Raw genomic sequence first — 12,712 nt, forward strand, 5'->3', positions numbered from 1 at the left:
GATCGACCACCATATCTACATAACTTTACAAAGGAGGGATTCACTGCCAACAATCAAGGCTGAATACTTCTGCTCTTTTTTTTTTTTACATCATACCACATCCAAAATTTTTGCGGTCAGACAAGGGCCTGCGTTACAATGAGGTAGGTGGGGTAAAAAGATGGGGCAACATGCTCCAATGCTCAACAGAGTGGCAACACGCAATCTAAAGTCATTCCCAAAGTCATATCCAGGATTGCAGATAGACAGGCTCTCAGTGATTACTCTTTTCATCGCTGACCCTTCTCTGGCCAGCTGGATCATTTTTCCATGTTTCACATTCGACAACGGGGAATGTTTATGGACATTGCACTACAAGTACAAGAACATTGCACTAACCGCAGCGGCTTAGTTGTTGCATTTTAAGACGTCATTATGACTATATCGGCTCACCTAACAATCCATCTGTGATAATGTAAGCAATCTTTACTTGGAACCACCAAAGTATACCACCGATTAACAGAGTTTAAATGTGTATGGCAGTAAGACAGAAGGCATCATATATACTGATTCAATCCTAACATTGGTTTGCATGTATGTGATTTCAAACAGGTGTCAATGTGTGGATTCTTATCACAATATTTTGGATAAAAGAATGTGTGGATAATTTTCATTTGTAATTTTGTCATTATACGCATCATTCCTCTCAAACGACATCCCTTTGTTCACAGATGGCATTCCCCACAATGTCTCCTCTTGTAAACTCGATTTGAATATTCTCTGCTCCCGCATTGTGCAGCTTGAAGTAAATATAAATCTCTCTCGAAAGGATGGAGGGATTAGATGGGAAACAATGTTCGTTTATGGCATCTAAAAGTTTTTTTTATGTTTAATAAGAAAATAATGATGGTTGTTTGAACTTTATAATATACATTGGATCCATTATGACGCACGGAATAACTTTGAATGATGTCAGTCATAGAGTAAATTGCTTGAGTCAGCTTCAGAACATGTCTACTCTTTTTGAAATTCCTTTCTCTGTAATTCGACCCGACAGGCATATAATAGATAAAACATATTATTTACTATAGGCAATTCTGAGGAAAATCCCTCTTTGCCTCCCCGAGATTTTATGAGACCCTCATAGTGTGTTATACAGGGATCCAATTGGTGACCAATTACTTTGTAAAACAATGACATTGGACTATTGGCCATTTAATCAGAGGCATGGAGAGGGCAAAAAAAACAACTTGTAAAATAGGAGGGCATTTTGTCCATCGAGCTCATGTTTGCCAGAAGAGCGTTTGAATAATTTATTTGGAAATAACGTATTCCTCCAAGAGACCAGTCTATACAGATGTTGAAGTGTCTAAGCCAATAGTGTGCAATTCATACCCTTTAAATGATTTGCTGGATCTGTTTCAACAGCAACACAACATGGAAAGATGGGATGAAAGTCTTTAGTCTGTAAATGGTAACAATCGAGACACAACGTGATTTTTGTAGTGTTTGCAATTGACCAAAGAATAGTATCACCACTCAAGTCATAAATGTGTCAAGGCAATTATCATCTAGGCCTTTGTTGTTTTTTCTTAAACCTCAACACGTTTTGAATAAAAAAGGGTTGTTGTGGTGGAAAACGCATCCAAGGGCCACTCTTGAACGTGACAACCTATAGAACAAGCCGTCATTCTGTCAGAACCGTATTATTATATCATATAATAGCCCCCCTCGGTCTGCAACGTCACCGGAATGTCTTTGGCCTCGCTCCGTTGTTCCCGCCATGCCTTCCCCCTAACTCGTGTTGTTATCTTTGGTCCGAGAGGGCTGCTTTTCGTTTGCCCTAATCAGCCCTCTCAGCCTCTGTGGCTCGCTCTGTCATGAGCCCCGAGCCCTGGGAGGGATCGGCAGCTTTGATGTGCAGAGAAGACTCGTTTGGCAGAGGGACGGCTCTCATGGTCACATGATCTCATAACCATGTCAACGGGCTCCATTAGTCGTGTTCGTAGCAAAATTAAACAGAAAACCCCCATTACAGGTATTGATGTTAGCAGTAAGCACATTAGTGTTTTATATTTTCTGGCGGAAAAGTATCTGTTTGTAATGAATTTGTGCCTTGTGAGAACTTTGTTTTGGGGAATGGTGGCTCGTAAACGCAGCAAAGGCTTGCAAAACAACCCGCATCTTGCGGTGCCTTACTTAGTCCTGGCCACCAGGGGTCTCTGCAGCTCCTGTTGTTGGTCCAACACCTGACTACCTACAATCAATGCATACGTTTGATATAGATAGAGGCAAGACCATCCAGTTATCATTGCAAAATAATTTGAAGAAACATTTAGAAACATAAGCTTCCATGGATTTGTACTAAATTATATCAATATAGTATTTTCTACCATTGAATGATTTGTCAAAATTGAATTATACCCTTGTCAAAAGATTGATATACAAGACATAACAGAAACATTGGATAGTCTTCCAGACGTTTTCCCCAAACGTTGTTCTTGTGTAACAGTGGTATGGCATGTCGATTAAATTTTGGGCCCTTTTGTGTTCAGATATTTTCTCAAACTTCTGGCCTGGAGGTGAAGGTTTATGACGGGCCTCATTAAAAACAAGTCTTGGATTCAATACCATGTCTTCTATGTGTTAGCAGAAGGGCTTTCTGTAAGGTATCTAACATCCTCATTAACATAATCCAAGAGTGAGAGTGGCTGCAAGTTGCTCAAAGGAATTGATTGATTACAGTAGTCAACAGTTTCACTCACACACCACACATTTACTTAATACCCACTCCATGAAACAAAATACACTCTGAAACGGCGTATTAACGTCTTCCAGATAACATTTGTTAGTCGTTATAGCCAGCCTCACAACAGGCTAACCACATTAACAAACAACATTTTCGGAGCTTCTCAATGATGTATACTATGTGATGGTGGAGGGTAACAGAGACTCAGGGGGGGTTATCCCACTCACCCGCCGGGAGTTCATTGAATTAGTTGCTTTTGTTGATTAGTTGTGTAATTAGGCCAAGGAGTAAAACATGGCCTGCTACTGTTACAGCTTCTACTGAACTACTGCTTCGCCTCTCCTTGTTCGTCCATCAAGAAGATATGACGAAAGTGTACTTCGCATGCCGTGGGCTGGGACACGGGCCTACACTTATTGGCTCTAGTGATATTTTTATATACAAATTACACTTTTACATATGCGAAGACATGATGTTTGTCAAATGAAAGTGATTTATTGTTTGGCAAAGATGCTTGTTTCCCTCCTTGCCTTTAAGACGGGTTGGGCTAGCCTGACATCGCCAGACCAAAGTAACTGAAGAAAATCTAACAATATAACTATATAAATAACCAATATACAGAAATGTGTTTTGTGTGTGTGTGTGTGTGTGTGTGTGTGTGTGTGTGTGTGTGTGTGTGTGTGTGTGTGTGTGTGTGTGTGTGTGTGTGTGTGTGTCTGTGTGTGCGTGTGTGTGTGTGTGTGTGTGTGTGTGTGTGTGTGTGTGTGTGTTACCAATACTTTCTCTTATACAACAATGAACAAGTTTCAACATAATTCGATCAAAATAAGCCTTAAAGAGAACCTCTAACTTTCACGGCTGTAAAAGCAGCAATGTGGTCGTGTGGTATGTACACTTCTAAGAAAAATAATTTGAAGAGAGACAACATAAAGTTGCACTGGTTGACATGTCCTGTACAATTTTTTTAAATTGCTTTAGTAGAGAAGGCAATTCCCTTTCTCAATAGTTGTAATAATGCTTTTTGATAGGGAAGCATTACCACATACTGTGGCCAAAATACATTAAATAAAATACAGAATTCTTTCCAATTCACTGTGGGACTGGATAACATCTTCCGTATAACATTTTAATATCACTATTGGCAACGACGCCACATGCATTAGGTAACTGCCACATCGATCAACACATGTCAGAGGTCAAATTGGGTACATAAAGTTCACATTTTTCAAATAAAAGCCAAACGACGTATCCCTTTGTTCCCTGTGCAGCTGTGTGTTGGACAGATCAGAGCAGTGCTGAGTCGCTCACCTCATGGCAGTCACAAATTCGAAGAAAATAAATGAGCGGCACTTGCCAAGGTTTCTCTGAGACAAACACAAACAGGCCGGGAATGTGAAGCAGTGCTGACATATCGCCGTTGACTCATGGCAGCGGACAAGTCATGCTCCAGACGCGATTTGTTTCAAATGTCACGCTTTCTTAGCAATGACTAGACTTTGGATTTCAAAATGAAATTCTAATCTTGGCAACATGAAATGCCTCTGGCTTTTTTTTTGCCTCATAACGATTATAATCATTAGGGTGATATGTTATGTGGATACGCACGCACGCACGTGTGTGTGTGTGTGTGTGTGTGTGTGTGTGTGTGTGTGTGTGTGTGTGTGTGTGTGTGTGTGTGTGTGTGTGTGTGTGTGTGTGTGTGTGTGTGTGTGTGTGTGCGTGTGTGTTTGGGTGTGTGTGCGTGTGTGTGCGTGTGTGTGTGTGGGTGTGTGTGTGTGTGTGTGTGTGTGTGTGTGTGTGTGTGTGTGTGTGTGTGTGTGTGTGTGTGTGTGTGTGTGTGTGTGTGTGCGTGTGTGAGCGTGTATGTGTGTGTACCTGTGCAGGTGTGTATGCAAGTTTGGCTGGTCAGAGTAGAGATAATGATTAGATGAAGTTGTTGAGGAGATTTGTTTTATCTACTGTCCAAGAAGAGGCTACCTCCAGGAACAGACCATTTTAACAAAGATTAATCATGGAAACAATTTATGTTGACATGGATGTTTCTTCTGACATCTCACCCTTTTTCCAACCATTGTTTGTCAGAATTCATGAAGCGATGCGCTTTGTGTCTTAATGTTAAATGTCTATAGAGAATAAGTGATCTACGTGGTTTCATTATAGACGATAACAGAACAAAGATAAGTTAAGGCTTTATTAACCATGGAGGGGAGGGTTGTTGATTCAGATAGGGTCTTGGATCCACGTTTTAAAATGTTCAAAACAATCATGCGACTTGATGTTCTTCTCACAAAACACATGAGCCAATTTGATGCGATTTCATCTAACTAATCCTTCACATTATTCTATTTTAATCCATTACCAAACACTACAATGCTCTGCCTTCCAAGGTGCAGTGGAAGGCTGCAGCACAGTTAGGTAATGTTCCTCAGAAAAATGCTCGGCCCTGAGGACTCTTTACAGAAGAGCAAAATCCATCATCCAACATAGATCAAATGATTATTACATATTTTTCAATTGTTTTCACCTTACAAAGTAATTCGGTTTTTGAACAAATAATACAAGCATTACCTAAGTTAAAACGATATATAACTAACTGCTCTCACAACTGACCTTAATACCCCCTTATCCCGTCCACCTGTCTGCAGACGGCGATATATTAACATGCACACCTCCCTGGAGCTTTGGAAGCTCGTTTTCATTAAGAAACCCCTCCAGTTGGAAACGTTTAGCGCTATCTGTTTTTTTTGTTTGACAGATTCTTGGTATAAACGACTGTTTTTTGTTAAAAATGTAAAAAATGAATCTATATCATGTATACACTCACACGCGCACTCACACGCTCACACTCATGCACACACATGTGCACAGGCTCAAAGTCACACACACGCACAGTATTTAGCTCCTGCTTGCCTTCAGATGTAATTTCAATCGAATATTAAGCATTTCCAAAGTGTTGTCAGCACACATCTATAAAGTTAAGTTAAGACAGATTTACAAAGACTTCCACCCATGGTTGGAACCAGAGGATACGTGAAGGCTATGTGAGAGGGCTTTATACTACAGGAATATCATGCAAAAACAATTTCACTAAACATAAACAGATGACTTGCAGGGAGAGGTGGCCTCAGTAATTTCCCATGACCTCTGGTATATATGAAAATGTACATTCCTCAATGCCATCGGACATTCCTATGAGCTCAACACTGCAAAATATAAAATAAAAATACATTGACAAACTCAGAAATCAGCTACACTGGAGCCTAGAATAATGGTAGGTTTGATACGATTCTGATTCGTAACCTGAAAGGATTTCCCTAATCAAGACCTTGTGGGATATTGGAAATATCTAACTCGGGTGCAGCAACCTATATCCACTAACCTCATTCTCTGTGAAACAGACAAACCGTCTGAAAACATTTTGCTCAAGGACAGGTTTGCTTGGCTGAATACATCTCAGCAGCCCTCTCTCAATCCACAGCACAACAATGTATTGGTAACAGTAATATTAATAGTCAAATGTTACTCGTACAAACTCAAAGGACTTTTGCCACCAAATATCTCCAACACACACGATAAGGTTTCTTCCATCACGGATGATTTATCAGTGTAACAGACAAATATGATCAAAATTGGATACTTTATTTTTTGTTACTTATGGATCTTATTAATGGATAAGAGGAAACAGATTCAGGAAACATCACATACAACAAAATAACTGAACACATGAGCCAGGTTTATGAAGGATTTATTAGGATTTCCCAGTGCATACGATACATGAGCACTGGGATGGATTATATTGAATGCAACACAGAACTCAAATGTGAAATGCTCTAGCACCTCATTAACAACAGAGAGAAAAAACACATTGTTTATCGCCTGGGTAGAAGTTCCAGGTCAGCGTTCATGACTCTAATGAATCATTGTTTTGATTCATAAGAGGAGTAGACTATCACATTTTTGAGGGATGGTTTTAACATATTCATAAAGGTTACATCTGGGATGGGTGAACGCCAATTTAGTCAGATCACCATTCTTCTTCAAGTGGAGACACATTGTGCATGAGACCAAATAACCCCAAGTTTCTTTTGCTTTTCCGAAAAATAAGGGAAGCCAGTGACTTACCAGGTGTTTTGTATGAATGTTGGTGGCGGTTTAGTAACTCGAATGGCATTGTAACAAGGGGGGTAGGGGGTAGAACTTTCCATATTTACCTTCCCAAACTTCCTGAACTACATACTCAGACTGTTTGTGTTGGTAAACGGTCATTGAGAGAGAAGGAAGGTTACCATGTAAGGCTGCTTTTAAAGAAGGCGTGTGAGCAGGTAAGCAAAGTAAACAACGGGTGAGGGAGGTGTGAACTTTGATTGGATATGGTTTGGAGGAGGTTGTCTTAACTCACAGCAACATTCTACCATGTTAACAATTACTTTATTTGATTAAATGATTCATGGAACAAATTACACAAGTTTTATTTTGCAAAACATACTTCATTTAAAAGGTTGGTATCTACAATGTCTCCATTAAAGTGTTATCCAGTCAAATAAAGACTTCCCAACATTAGGTATACAAACACTTGATAAAATATATATATTAATCAGAATTTGTGTCGGCTAATTCAAACAGTGCTGGTGTTATTTCCGAATAACGCTCTTTGTTTGTCATCGGGTTCAAGCGTCCAGTAAATATTTCTACTACAAAACGGACCCGGATTGTACAAACATTTATTTTCCTTGAATTTCCCTTGAATTAAAATGTGATGCAAGATGTGCAACAAATGACGGTCATTTTCGAGACATATTCTGCTCATCTCCGCCTGTTGCTTCAGCTGTGCTATTGTATCAGATGACCGGTGGGACTTTACTCTATGATGAACGGTGAGTGTTCATTTCAATTACACAGGTCATCAGTAGTTTACCATCAATTCAGCACTCCCCATTGGTTTGACACAGGAATTCCTCCACTACTGCCTTTGGACCGTAGAGTGCAGGAAGGACAAATTAACCTTCCTGAATGGGTTCATGTTGTGTTTACACTCGACAGTGTCTAGAAGTTGCATTTTCCTTGAGTGTTTGTCAGGCAGACGATTTGACTGCCATGAGTAAAACGTCAATGTGTGGATTTGTGTACACCTCCTCTTGAGTTTGTCCATTAGTCCGTCCGTCCATTCATCCATGCATGCGTCCCTCCACCATATGGATTTATCAGATATGTTTTGAATTCCAAGATAATCCACTGTGGGAACATAGTTGAATTTTAACATACTGCATTGCTATCTCCACTCAACATGACTTATAATGCAGCCATGATTACACACTGAAACAAACAGATGGGCACACACACACACACACAGACACACACACACACACACACACACACACACACACACACACACACACACACACACACACACACACACACACACACACACACACAGTGGTAACCCGGTGCTCGGTTGGGCCAGGTTCCACGGATGAACGACACTTTTTGCGTGCGGATACGCCGTTAAAGGCATTTATTGAGTACAACTTAAATACAATGAAGGAGACGCGGTCTCTAGGGCCTCCGTGGGCCTCTGGCCTCTAGCCTCTCCCGGACACGAACACTTCCTCCTTGCTCCCGTGCCGTGCTGTGCTGTCCTGGACCTCCTTTTAAGAGGGCTCCCCTGCCACCGGCCAGGCGTCCACCAATCACCCTGATTGGGGAGGCGAAAGGGATGCTCTCCGTCGCCGGCTGGTGGGTGGGGGTGGTATATCCCGTCCCTCACGGCCCCTCTGGCCCGTCCAGGCCGAGGTTTACGTGGCGGGATGCCACAACACACACAAACACACACACACACACACACACACACACACACACACACACACACACACACACACACACACACACACACACACAGAAATACACAGACTCAAACACTACACATAAACATACAGACACACACATACAACCACAAAGACTCTCTAACAAAGTTGACATGACAAAGATGCAAATGCGAAACTGTGCACTTTTCTTAACAATTCAAAGATTCACATCTGGGTAGCATCGACATTCAAAGGGAATGAATAAATGCAGTTTCATTGCAAGGTCATATTGGCACAAAATACATCATATGTTTGGCTGACACTTAAGTGAGTTGAATAGCAATGGGCACAATAAAAGTGGAGCTGGCAGAAATCTACAGTCTCAAGCCACACTCTTCCAGAATAAATGAATGAATGAATGAATGTGTCGAGAAACTAGCCTGTGTCATTGTTCTATTTTCCAGACTTGTTCTACATATGATTACACACTCCCAAAGCATAGCAACAAATCATACCCACTGGTAATGTCAGGAAAACTATTCTGGTGGGGAAACAATCTGAAACAAAATATTGATGGTCAGCTTGTTCCCACAATATACTCGAAGTCAAGCATATTTGTGTAGTGCACATAATGTGGGCCTGTGAAGTTCACATGAGTAACTGGCCATCCTGAAGATTGAATACACCCTTGCCTGCCGGAATATTTAGTGATGATGATTTATTGCAAATCTTGGGATTTATATAATCAAACGGATTTCATCAATCACCGACATAACCATCTTTATGACTTGGAGCAAAGTCACACTGTCAAACAATACATGCAGGAGATGTGTATGTATTTATGTGATTACCTTACGTTGCCAAACGCTAAACCCCAAGGATGGCAGCCGTATTGGGCTTATTGTTTCTTTTTGGCACAAATTAGCACCCGGGATGTCACTTGTAATACAAACTATGATCACTTGCAAACAATACTATCGCATGTGGGATAGGAGATGCCTGATGTTTTGTTTGACCGCGTTTGGTTCTTAATCTATATGACACCTTTTTGGATACATTTCTGGAACAGAAAGACAAAGGGAAACAATGGGGGCAACAACAACAACCAGAAAAAAAAAAAACCACTAGAACAAAAAACTACCAGAAGAACCACAACAACCAAAACAAAAATGTAATCATTCCAAACAGCAAAGAGTCCTAGGATGCATATGATGGCACCCTTTGGCTTCCTTCGACAAGGGCGTAGTCCTATGTCGGCAGTCATCCATTTTTAATCGATTTTCCTAATTAGCCTGGATCACCCCGTCGGTTGAGATATGCGTGTATCTGCATTATAAACACCAAAGAACATGAGCGTCTTATTAAAAAAGCCAGAGCAATGTTAAAATAAACTTTTGAAGATTGTCCACTTTAAAGTAAAACCATGTGTTGTTATGTCCTGCAATGAACTGGTTCTCTCACTGCGTCTCGGAGTACATAATTCATTGGTAATGTTCTATTGGAAATACCATTGTTCAAGGGGGTTAAAGTTTGAAATTGATTTAACTGGCAACATACAATTGATACACGGATTCGATGAGTTCTAATATGAGCATTCTATGCTTATTTTATTCCTTACAATTTTTCACAAAAATGTGAAATCTTTTTCTCACTGATTTTTTTAATCATCATAATGATACATTTTATGAATTGGTTAGTTTCAACATTTTGCAACCATAATCCATATTATTTGTCTTGCTTTAATTTGTCTACAGAAAAGTGTACTAAAATGAGTCTGCTCTGGAACTCAACTACGCAATGAATTTCTCTCAGTTGTGTTGCCATTATCAAAGCAGATTAAATTGAGTCATTGACGTAATAATAACATTTAGCAAGAAGCAGTTGTAAGGTATAAACAATGACATCTTCAAGATGCTAAAATGTATTAATAGATGAAGTAATGTTAATCCTGGTTAATTAAAACTTGCACGCACAAATCAAATTCAACAATTTAACATGAAATAAACCATCATCAATGCGTGCTTGTTTAGTCTAGGCTAGTCAACTAAATACCTGAAAACCAAAACCAGGCCACGTCTTCATGGAGTTTAGACTCTACTCCAAGGGTCTTGGAGTTATCCAAAACTCTGGGACTTTGCTCTATGATGAACGGTGAGTGTATGACCATATGCCAATTTTAATATTAACATAACGTCTGTTGGTAACAACCTATAATAATATATAGAAAAAAATACATTTTACAAAAAATACATATTTTTTCAATTAAACCTTTATTCGTTCAGAAAGTCCCATTGAGGTTTGACACCCCTTTGCAAGAGAGATCTGTGTGTGTGTGATTATTAGATAGTCGTGAGAACTATGTCTGAAGCTAATATTATGAATCAATGATGATCAATTTAGTAAAAATTAAAACATTTCAGAATATAGATGGACTTTAATCCCTCAACACTATGGGTTAAATTGTTTGCTTAAAAGTGAAATGATGTGCCATATTATAATCCCACTTAATGTTACAGTTAAAATCAAATCATATTACAGTTTTCTCCGTCGCTTTGGTACATTTCCCAGATCAGAATTGAAATTCTCAAAACTACCTGTTCAATCTTCACATCATTGTGTCACTTGTGCACATCAAAAAAGCAGTTTCTCATTTCTTTGAACAAGTTGCAAATGCTTTGGTACATTCATGCAAATGATTATGTACAATTCTCTGCTCTTTCCTACATTACCAATTGCTTATGTCATGTTGATCAAAATGTATTGTCATGGCATGGGTCTCTATTGAATAGTCTCACCCCCACAACATTTAGGCATGAGTTCATTGCATAAGTCTTTACTTGCAAAATGGTTGAAAAGGTTGTCATAATATGTCAAGCATATTTTTATACATTTCCATTAGACTTTTTTCTAATTCTGTCCTGAATTGGAAGATTGCTACCTGGTGAATCTTGAACTTCTCTAAGGAAGGGAAATGTGTGAAGCTTTAGATCAAGCAACGATCAAGCAACGATCAACCAGTTTACTGAAATAGCTCAAAGGTGCATCTTATGAACCATGAACTGGCAAGTATATATATAGCTGGAGGACAACACAATGTTACATTGTCTGACAATGGAAGGACAAGGAATTGGACGGTGTCAACAGCCAGAGAGAAAAAGAAGAAGAAGAGGAGTGAGGCTGCGTGAGAATGAGAATTTGTGGCCAAACAGACAGGAACGTCAGGAGGTGTAGGAAGACTACAATGTAATTCCTACAGCAATGCATGCACAATTTACCGTAAGGAGATTGTCCTATGTTCACATTTCTAGCAAAAAATTACAGTACAAACAGTCAAAGCGTAAATGTGAATCTTGTTCAGTCTCTTGCAATCAATCTCACACATACACTAAGGTGTAACTTACAATTTACAATACTTGTCTTCAATAGTTTACATCAGAACATCCCTGCAGAGTACACTGTTATATTGACAACATGACTAAGCAATTTGACTGTCTTATCCGTACATAATGACACAAGGACTTGTCATTCTGATGGCACTGACATGTTCTTTGACACAGATATTTACTTTTGAGAGATGAACTAAGGATTTTGAGCAAGAGATTGGCTTTTGCAGGTAATCCATGGTGTTTGGCTATTTGTCCGAATTGTTTTGAGAAATGTATTTACTGTTTTGCAAATGTTGAGGATGATTCGAGAAATGTACCAATGCGACTGAGAAAAACTGTAATTCAGGATGATGCTTTGGCCTGCATTAAGAATTTGAAAAATATATAGTCGATAAAACCGTCACAAGGACACCCCACCAATGTGTCAAAACTAAAGGGACTCAACGATGCCCACCGCTGGATGAGCTTAGCGGAGCCATCTGTCTGCTATTTGACGGAGGAATGTAAACGTCAGGCCTGACGTAGGCAAACATACTTCATGATGCAGATCTGGCCTGTGCATAATCAAATTCCTCTGGCCTCGAAAGCAGCAGGCCATGTCATTTTTCATCCACACCTTTTGACACCACCGTCTGAGTATCCGGGGAGAAGCGTGCAATGCTTCGGCGGTCGAGACACAAAGGTTAGACAAGCATGTCACACCGGAGCCAGAACACAGGAATCCTGTACTCCCCAGACCCATATTCTGTCGAATACCAACAGTTGCCAGAAGAAGTGAGAAGAAGGTCTGAGGAGAA

The sequence above is a fragment of the Gadus morhua genome, chromosome 16 (assembly GCF_902167405.1).
Source record: "Gadus morhua chromosome 16, gadMor3.0, whole genome shotgun sequence".
Classification (NCBI taxonomy): domain Eukaryota; kingdom Metazoa; phylum Chordata; class Actinopteri; order Gadiformes; family Gadidae; genus Gadus; species Gadus morhua.